The sequence below is a fragment of the Sylvia atricapilla genome, chromosome 9 (genome assembly GCF_009819655.1).
Source record: "Sylvia atricapilla isolate bSylAtr1 chromosome 9, bSylAtr1.pri, whole genome shotgun sequence".
Lineage (NCBI taxonomy): Eukaryota > Metazoa > Chordata > Aves > Passeriformes > Sylviidae > Sylvia > Sylvia atricapilla.
This window is the reverse complement of record NC_089148.1, coordinates 2,444,358-2,454,791: the sequence shown is the minus strand read 5'-3', so window position 1 is coordinate 2,454,791 and position 10,434 is coordinate 2,444,358.

Below are 10,434 nucleotides of genomic sequence, written 5' to 3'. Positions count from 1 at the left end.
TTTGATTCTGGGACTGATCAGATAAAATCTACTCTGGCTATAGAAAAGCCTTCTCATTCAAAGTGACAGGTGCTGCAAAGTAGTCTCTGTTAAGAAACCTGAACACCAGTTTTTATCTCAGAAAAAACCCTTAGCTTCTGATTGAATAAGAGCAGTGATCTCCTCTGAGAGTTTTCACTTAACATAACTGAAGGACATAAGCAGGAGACACATGCAGTAAAATAACAACCTGATGCTCCCACTGAGGGTGAGTTTTATTAAAAAGTTTTACCCTCCTCATATATCAAAGCTCTTTACAACCCTTGACTTGATAGCCTCTAAATGCTCTAAAATCAGCAGGGTTTTAATGTGTTAAGCACCTTGGTGTAGCAGGTATAATTTCTTTATATTTAATATATGTATGTTATTTATGCAACATATAAATACTTATTATTAATTAACCGTGGAATATATTTGATGTTTTCTCACTAAGTAAAAAACATACACCAGCTGGAAAAACATTCCCAGATATTATGTTTATGTTCTTTAAAGCCTGCAACCAAGTAAATAGTTCTCAATATGAAATGGGCAAAGGCCTAATCAGAAAAGTTTCCCCTCCCTCCTTGCCATTATCTAAAATCCATTTTCTCACTCCTAAAATGTCAGGACAGCTTTGCTGCAACATCTTGACAGAAGCTGAAGAGGACAGAACTGTGTGCATGGTGATGTGCTCCACTCCAAAGTCAGCATCACTTCACAAAATCCTTGAGCTTTGTGTGAAGATGCCCCAGTTCATTGGAGTTTGCTTTTTCAGACCACTTAATCCTGTACAAAACTACTACAGAATCGGGAATGATGCCCAAATTCTGCACTTTTGAAGGCACAATGATAAACCTGGTTTGGAGTTCAACTGGAAAACAAAATATCCGTGTCCAGATTCGAGGAATTAATTTAACCTTTTTGAAGAAATTGGAGGCTGGAGCTGTCAACTTAGAACCATCCCCATGTTTAAGGTTCAAATCTCATTAGCTTTGGCTAGGAATACTCTCTAATTACTAAGAGAGTTTCCTCTAGTTGCACTTTAGAAATTCATCTTTTTTGTAAGCTGTAAAGTATTCATAAAAAGCTACAAACTGTGGGAAAATTAGCATTGATGGATGTTTTCTTACCCTCCATCAGGAAATGATGTACTTGAAACTCATTACAGATCTTCACAACAACTCTGCTGAATGTGCCTTGGGCTTTGTGCTGATCAGCACACACAGAATTTACTGCATAATTCATCTCTCTTGTGTCACATTTAATGTATAACATGTATTTCCTGTTAATTATGAAAATAAGAAGGCGTCCTTTCTTTTGGAAACATAATCATGAAATTACTAGAGAAATTAAGAAACATGGAGTTCTGTGTTACCTCCCGCACAGAAACAGGAGGAAAGCGCTGCAGTGAGAACTCACTGAAGATGGTTTTCTCCTTGATGCGCCAGTGGCCACACAAGGAGAGGTGCACGGATGGGATCCCTGTTGTCCTGCCAGGGTCCCATGCTCACTGGAGCTGTGGTTTTCATGTGGCCCCTTACCTTTCTTCCGTGAGAGAGGTTTGGATGTTTTCATGTCTCGTTTCGTGGATGTCAATGAAACATTAGGCATCCTGTATCTCATTTTCCTCATTCAAGGTTGGAGATTATTCAGTAATATTCTACTTCACTTCACCCATCCATCTCTATGTGTCTGTTCGGCTTCCCTTACTAAAAAAGAATGAAGAAACAAAAATCCCATCTCAGCATCATATCCACACCAATACATCTTATGGATTATGTATTATCTGCCATCGGGGTAGGAGAGGGAAAGAGTGAAGTGATGGAGCAGAGAAGGAAAGGAGCAACACCATAAATCTGAAAATATACCATTATTATTTGGAATAAGAAAGGGGCTCATCTGTACTCAGTGGTACATTTAAGTACCATTTTCATTGGCACACTGATTATTTCCCTTTGGAGAAACAACCTGGTGCTGAGATTATTTGCTCTGCAGCTGTTCCTCAGGAAGTTTGATGGGCCCCTTGGAGACCACATATTATCTTCTCGCTTATGGGGCAAGTCCTGTAATTCTCCCTTTCCAGAAACTTTGAGGTGATATTCCCTTTTGTTTCCTGCCCACGTGAAAATCTTCATCCATAATTGTTAGGATCAGTGAAGCTGGCAAGTTGCCTAGAGCAATATCAAGTTGTGTTATCAGTAATAGTGCTGGTGATCTCTAGAGAGACAAATGAGTCTGGATAGAAAGACATATAATCGGTACTGGCTTTCAGGAACCAGGATAAATTTCCATTTCCCCACCTGAAGAAATACCTGGGGCAGAACCCCACTGAAATAACCCTGCAGGACAAGACCACGACTTTGGTAGCTTCTCCAGAAGGTTTTGACTTCACTGTACCTTATACAGGTATGAATCATTTCACTGCCAGAGCTGGTGGTTAAAGTGATCTGGTGGCTATTTAAAAAAAATGGCCTGAGGGAAGATTTCATTCTGACACAGCTGATCTCTCTAAGAAACAAAAAAAGCCTTGGCAGGAAGAATTTAGGTGTTTTTAACCTTCTCCTTCAGGGTGGCATTTAAAATCATGTGAGCAAACAGTACACTTAGCCTTAGTTATTGTAATACTTGAATTTCTTGTGGCGTACTTAAACATCAATTCGTAGACTCACATGGCTGTAAAATCATCCAGTGCTCATTTTTTAAAAATATTCTGTTCATGACTGTGGGAAAATTGAGGAAGTGACTTCCAAACTAACAAAGCCAGGAAGGCCAGATATAACAAATGTACTCATTAAACTGCAAAATCATGGCTTTGAAGTAAATCTCGCGATTTCTAGATACTTAAAATATATTTTATTGAAATGTGGGGTGGCAATGTTACAATTTTTGAGACATAACTTTTACTACTCCAAACCCAAACATATCTCTTACACATCAGCTATAAGCAATCACTCCTGCCTTTACAAATTGGCTGGAAAATGCCTCTTCAGTGAATTTAGAAGGTGAAGATGCAAAATGTTCCTGAATAATGTAAGTAAACATGAAACAAGCTGTACAGAGAAAGTACCATGGAATATTCTTTTATAAAATGCAAGGGTATAATATTGTCATCTTACAATAGTAGCTTTTCCCATCACCTTAGCATTTCACCTCAGGGCAAATTCATAGATTTTTTTTTTCCCAAGGTATTGATTCTTTTGTATATCCTAAATGAGAATTAAGGGGGTTTTTTACCACTTCTGGCTCCCAGCTTAGGAGCCTTGCTTTAGAACAGCCCATTTTATCATTATATGCTGCACTTATTTTACATTTCTTGCATTCTTAAGGATATTTTGCCATTAAAGTTTATTTTGTCACTTTTTATCCATTGAAGGTTGGTTTAAAACATTAGGAAAAAAAAAAAAGCGATAGTGTTATTAAGACCCATTCCATGCTATAGGTCCAACTGCTCAAAATGTTCATGACTTTTCCTTCCAAGCCTACATATTTCACTAAACCTTGTCTTGTCCTATTTCTCACCCTTGGGTTTCTTTCACTCTTCACTGGCATAAACAGAGAGACTGATATTCTTTGAAAATATATCTGCACAGATCATTTGTTCTTGAGGTACAATAACTTATTTGCAAGAATATTTTATATAAGAGCTGAATTATTGATAGACAGCCTTAACGTAACATTTATGGCAAAATATTGTTGCTAAATTAAACTGCATTGTATTGCTTTCAGGTCAAGTGATGGAATAGTTTGATCTTTGTAGCTTTGATTACAGAGATTCAGAAAATCTGACAAATCAAATTGCATCTGTCAGATCAAAATGTGCACCTTCTTAGTTTTGCCTAAGAAAGACTCCACCAAGTTCTAAATTTAAGTTTAAAAAAAAAAAAGAGTCTGTTCTCTCTGTAGAAATAATGCAGTTCTTCACGCTCCAGTCTTTTAAAGCTGAGAACTCCTGGCCAATAGAATCATATTGCTCTAAAAGAAAGCATATAACAAAGTTCCTACATAATGAACGCACGGGGGAATTTTAAATACAATTTGTATGAAGGCTTCTCAAACATAAAATTTTTCAACATTCTCCAAAATTTCTGTCAGTACACTTTACAGCCTTATTGTAGACAGACACGCTCAGAAGACACTCAACCTCAAAGAATACCAAGCAGCATTTCCCAGATGTGTTATCCCAGGTCTCCTAAGCCTCCATGCTCTCTCCTGACACTCGTTTAAATTTTCCATTGATAATCACTACTGAGAAGAAGAATCCCCGTGGCCTGATTCTGTAGCCATGCAAGGTTTAACTCTGCCCTTTTACCTGAAGCAAACATCCACAGGTGTGATGGTGCTGGGTCAGACCACAGAGCCATGCCCTGGATCCAACAGTGATTAACAGTTGAACACCATGGAAATACCTATGGAAGGGCCCTTTTTTAGGTCAGCTGAGGATAAGAGTCAAAACTATCCCTAGCACCCAGTGTTGCAATTTGCCTTAGCCCCACATAAAGCATTGCTAAGATTATTCACACAATGTTCTCCTCAAATTTTTTGACAGACTATTAAAAACAATAAATCGTTATAAAGAATAGAGTTTTGCCAGATTTTCTCAACTCATCAAAGAGCACTTCTCCTGAACCTGTAGCTAGGCTTTTATATGACGGGGGTTTGGCACGGTTGCTTCATAGAGCTTATACTAAAGGAAATCTCCAGATCCTCAACATCTCACCTTGAATCTAGGGACTCCTCAAACCAAAGCTCGTCCCAAGTCAATTTAGTTGTTTTCACTCATTATTACACTTTATTGCCTCTCTGCTTCTCTCAAGAATGACAAAACGATGTGGAGGAAGCAGCTTGCTGCTACCTGGAAGGGCTGCCACACTAGGGGTGGGATTTATTTCCACAACAAACAGTCAGAGGACCACTGAGCAACTTCTTCAGCATCCTTTACTCAAAGGAGGAGCGCCACCAGGGGGTTAGATAAGACGGAATCCCAATTTCAGTATCAGAATATTTAACCATAAACTAATGTCTCCTGTGCCAGACTTGTTCCTCCTCTCAGAACTGCACGTCACTGTGCATCATGGAAAAGAAACAGCAGATGTTTCCAAATATAGAGGCAGAGCCATTGTGCTTTCAGCTGTCTTCCTGGAGTGCAGACATACATTATAATTGTAGGCAGAAAGCTTTCTAAAATACCTGACAAAACTGGGGAGGAGGTCTAAAATTTTAAATAATGAGCGTATTCAAAATATTTCTGGCTGATATTTGAAAGATGCAGAGAAGGGAAGGTAGAACTGTTAGTAACATCATTCCTGCAGCAAGCCCTTTTAAATAAATCCCTGTAGAGAGTCCAGCTGGACGTCTGCAGAGGAATTTGACACTGACATCCCTGGTAGTCATTCAGTGGGTGCTGGCTGATGAAAGATACTGAGTGCTTAGAGTAAGAATCCTGTTGAAAACCCATGGCAGCTTTAAAAACAAAACCAGGTAGTGGTTTCCAAAAAGGAACCAAGTATATTGTGAACTCGATACTCCTCTCAATTTATAGTTGATCTTTAATATGTGAACCCACCCACAAAACAATTGCTAGTTGATTTTCATTCTACGTCTTGCTAAAAGAGAAAAGGCAATTTGTGATATGATGCACTTTCTGTTAGAAATATGTTAGAGATATGATGTACACTGTTAGAAATATCTGTGCCATTTGGAAGTGGTGGAGGGATGGTATGAGCTGGTTGTTTAGGACCATCAGTCTTCAACACATACTATATTAAGATTAATTTTTTAGTTGGAAGAATTTGTTATAAAAGATGGGTATACCTTATGTTTATGATATACTAGAAAAAAATCTGTGGAATGCTAAGGATTATTGAGTTTCACTTAAGTGAGAAGACAACACCATCATAATGAGAAGGATCATAATCTCTTGCCATTTATGAATACATCTGCTTATTTATCAAAATTATATCTATTTCCTCTCTTATAAATAACTGGTTTTGTTGATCTTATTTGGAATTTCAGAAACAGAAAAGCCTTTTGCTCTTCTTGGGTTTGATGTGCTCATTTCACAATGAAGATTTAGTTTTTATTTAAACTGGATGGCCCAATATATTCAGTTCAGCTGCTAGATTGACTGTCACTGAGTTGTCAAATGCCTGTTATGAATAGTATACAGAAGGAGAACAAGTTGACCTTGAACTTGCTAAATGTTTTATGAATACTACCCATTTCCAGAAAAATATGAATCTGTTTCCCAGATTTGCTCTTTTTGCTTTCCTTAAGGCTGTTCTCGGTAACAAATGCCTTTCATCTTACTGAGCTGCTTGTTACATGGAAGGTTTGGGAAGGAGAAAACAACATTCTAATGATGAATTTAATACTTGTGGGTCGTAGAGGATTGATTATATTGCAAACTGAATTTCTGGACTTAGCCAAAGGCTATTGAGAATATTGTGGCTATAATGCCAGCCTTGCTTCCCAAAACCCGTCAGATTTTGTTTTATAGTTGTCCATTGCTGGGCTGATTTGGTCTTGGTGACTTTTCTCTTAATGGTTATTCTCATTGCTAAGTGAAGTCAGAGTGGACTACTTGAACAGAATAAATAAAAACAATCATGTTTTTTGATCTGTCTACAAATCCTTGCCTTGTTTCCAAAGGTTAGAAGGTGACCCTAGTGCCTCCAGCTGGCATTGGAAACACGGAATCCTGGTGCACACACCAAAGAACACAACAGGAAAGGGGGGCAGCTGATGCTACAGGATCCAGGTTGTAACCAGCAGAGAAGCACTCTAAATAGAATTCATTTAAGACGCTATATTCAGTACTGGATTTTGATCAAATACTTCAAAAGTAAAAAATAGCAGCTAATTTACTGTGCCATGAAATACATTGGTTCCTTTTCAAAAGCTACTTTCACCTCTTTCAGAAATTGTGGGCAAAGTGGTTTCTAGCTAATACATAGTTTTAAATGCTGTTTTGAAAGCCTCTTGCATGATAGAGTTCATAGCAACAGCTTCTGCTACTGCTTTAAGAGCACAATAAGGTTTAATAAGAAGGATGCACTTCAGTTCATAGATTGCTTGTTTTCTGCTTTACTTTATTCATCATAATCTTTACCTTAAAGAAAAATACAAATCTGAAATAAAAAAGGCAGTGACCAGTATTGATCCCTACTCCACAGCAGGTTGCCTTGGTCTGGATCGAACCTGTCTCTGTCAGTAACGGCTTTTTCAGGAGACAGTTCTATTTAAAATGTTTCACAGGGCATCTAGTTATTTGTTCATTTGTCAGGAATGGTGGAAGAGGCTATAATAGACAAGCAGCCTCAGCTGGCTGCTGGATGTAAGACTAGATCTGGTCATACCGCAAAGACAGAATAAGTATATATTTTCTGTGCTCTGTGGAAAATAGATTTATGATACATCTTGACCTAAGACTTATTAAAAAACCCATTTTCAATATTAATTGAAATTTAAAATTTCCTTAGGAATTTCATTTCAAGCATTTTCGGTCTAATATTGGTTTTGATGTCAAGAATGAGAGGTGAGTGCCCTGGGCTGCAGTATGGTGCACATGGCAGCTATCAATTCCACACTGCAGGACCTACTTTCCAGCTGAATGTAAACAGAAATGTTTTCCTGCACAGCATGTGCCCCACCACCTGTACCACCCACCATTGCAAAGCTGGGAAAAGGACAGTCTCCTCTGACCATCTTGTTTATTGAATGGGAGTTATCTTGGTCTTCATGGTTTTCAAAGAGCTTCATTCGAAGGAGAGCTTCAATGAACACTGAACCACACAACATGTATTCAGTGTCACTGACTGTGAGGTACAGGTGCAGTGCAGACCATCCAGTGTCATTTGCAATCTCAAAGACCACTGATGTCACTCAGAGAGGCGGTTGCAGTGCCCATCCTACGTTAGACATGGTGAGAAGAAACCCGAGACCGGTTCCTTTTCTTCTGACACACTTACAAGACAAACACATGCTCCATTAAAAATAACACAGCTCTGCTCTGATTTGTTTCCCTCCCATGTGTCTGACTTAAAAATATGCCTCAGTTCAGAGTGTTATGCTTATTAAGATATAATATTACTGTGCTGCCATGAGCCACTTCAGAGAACACGGCAGGGAAGCAGGTTCCCATTGTGCTAAAGAGGGCAGCCCCTTCAAACTCAGCAATGGAGCAAAACACTCTCTGCTTGCAACCCTTTCTCTTCTTGCATCCAGAATTTATTTTAGTGGTTTGTTTTCTTTTTGTTGTTGTTTTTTTTTTTTTTTCTTTTTCTTGTTTTTGTTGTTTTCTTCAGTCAGGTTGGTTCCTCCTCTGAAAAGCTGTAGTGGCATAATTGACACCACAGCAGCTGAGGCTGAGAGCACTAGAAAGCAGCATATTACATTTTCTTTGCACGGGTCACTGAGCATCCAGTATGATTTTAGCACATCTTGTTGTGGAGAGCTTTTAATGTTAATTTGTTGCTATTATTTAAGAATAGTCTGCTGACGGGGACACTAGCAGCATGCTGTCTAAACATTAGATATTATTTTGACCTTGCTTTATTCCTGCAGTAAAACCTATCACAGGTGGGAAATGCGGGCTGTTATTCATACATTAACCAACAATAGGGGCAACCCAGATCATAACTGCACGTGGAGGGCGAGTGTATGGAAATGACAGAGCGTTTTTTCCTGCTTTTTTGGTCTATATAAGGGATTTATGTAGCACTAATTTTTGCATTTAAAATGATACATCAAGTGTTAGGTATAAATAATGCAGAATGCCAATGCGCCAGTGAGATACATACAATGCTTCCAGATGAAACAATGAAAATTTTGAAGCAATTGGAAAAATAGTTCCAAAACAATTAATTCATAAAATTATTCAGCTCTGTATCTGAGCAGTAAAGAGAGTTGAGCTGGATTTGTTGCACAGATTTTTGAATGAACAAGTATAGGAGCATGGTATATGCTGGTTTAGGAGTGGCAGATCACCAGTTTTCCCCCGTTCAGCAGGTTCACCATCCCAGAGATTCCTTACCCTGAAATTACCAGTGAACAGCCTGACCCCAGGGGCAGGACTGCTGTCATGTGGCAGGGGCTGGGAATGTTCCACATACTTAGCACTTACACATACACCAGCTCTTCTTAACTGTTTTTCCTTCAAAATTTCTGCAGAAGAGAAATTTAATGAGGCTGGATAAAGTGTTACAAGTTTTAGTGATTCTTTGGGGTTCTTTGAAGACTTTATGCTTCTTGCAAATTGAAGTATCAGTATAAACTTTTTCTTCAGAGCAGAAAGCTTGTCACAAATTGATAATCTTTATAAACTTCCTCCTTTAATATAGTTTCGTCAAGATAATTGTTCTTCCTCCCACCCTAAATTACTATTGCCACTGAGACCCTCTGTTTGGTGTGACAATCATTTATGAAGGATCTTCCATTATGGGAGTGAACTTCCATTATGAATTAGAGCAGCTGAAGATTTGTCATGGGTACTTATTCACTCCTTCCCAAATACAATTTCCCATCTCAGCTGAGCTGAGCTTCAGTTTCAGCCTCTGCTTGAGACACATTTTCGAGTTGAAGTTTTTTCAAAAGATGCTGTCCATGTTACTACTGGTAACACGATGCACATCTCACACATCTGTTTCTCTCAAAGAAACCTGCAGGCCTCTAGCCTAACACCAATATATCTTTAAATTAGACATTGCAAAACCTTCTGCAAATTTACATGTCTCCACCCAGTCCTTTAGTCTCGGACATACAGGTAAGGTCTTCCTGGAGCTGCTGCTGTAAGAATCCACATGAGGGATCTTCAGATGGACTCATGCTGGGGCAAAGCACTTCACACCTGGCCTGGCTCACCTCGTGTGTGTCAAAAGGCCTCACTCTCAGAATAAAAATGGCAATTAGCTGAAGAGAAGTTGAGAATGGTTCAACTCTGCTAAGGCAACATTCAATCTGGAGACTGGACCAAAGTAAAGGAGCAAATGCTTCCTGGGGAAGTCTTTCCCCAGGGTCAGAAGAGAGTCTGAAACAAGAGACATCCTTCATCCACACACAGCTGAGACCTACAGAACTGCTTCATAGCCCTGCTCTGCGTTCTGCCAGCATGTCACTGGGTCTACTAAATAAAGTGCTGGTGTTTTCTGGTCTGTCTGACAGAATATCCCAAAATATTGCCTGGTAGGCGAAGAGGGAAAGGAAAGTTTTCAGGAGAGATTTAAGAACACAAACTACAAGGACAAAGTGCCTTCATGGAATACCAAGAGCAGAGGCTTTGATTTGGACAGCACAGGCTGTGCAAGCAGATGGGAGATCTGGAAAACGATGATGAAAGTGAAAAGGTGTTTCAGTGCATTTAAAAATAAAAAAATACATTATCTATTTAAAATACAATAAAAGAGAGGGGATGCATAATAA